The sequence below is a fragment of the Apaloderma vittatum genome, unplaced genomic scaffold (genome assembly GCF_000703405.1).
Source record: "Apaloderma vittatum isolate BGI_N311 unplaced genomic scaffold, ASM70340v1 scaffold26205, whole genome shotgun sequence".
In the NCBI taxonomy this organism is placed as follows: domain Eukaryota; kingdom Metazoa; phylum Chordata; class Aves; order Trogoniformes; family Trogonidae; genus Apaloderma; species Apaloderma vittatum.
The window spans coordinates 7,741-8,191 of record NW_009719210.1 but is presented as its reverse complement, the minus strand read 5'-3'; positions in this window follow the sequence as shown (position 1 = coordinate 8,191).

Here is a 451-nt window from a genome sequence, read left to right as displayed (position 1 = left end):
AGCGGCCATGGGGCTGAGGGTCACTGCGGACCCCGGACAAGAATCAGAGCACAGCTTGGGGGATGAATCCCAAAGCCTGCTTCAGTCCTTTCTCCTTAGTCTCCTTACTCTCCTTCAGTCCTTGGCCGCTGTGCGACATGGCAGTGTTGACTGCATTGCTAACCGGCAGCCGGCACCCTGCCCCAGCCAGCATGAGCCAAGGTCAGGCCGGTGAGGGAGTGCTCTGCTGACCGTGGGAGCCCAGCCCCAGCCCCTGCGGCACCCACTCTTCGGGGAGAAGCGGGTGCTTCCTGGTGCCAGACTGAGCTGCTTCATCACGCTTGCTGCAGATGCCCAAATGAGCCGCTCCTGGCCTCAGTTACCACAAACGTCCTCTGCTGAGAGGTTTGCTTGCCCCAACCTGTCTCCCCCAGCCTGCTCACGGCTCTTTCCATGTTCTCACCTCCCCGCT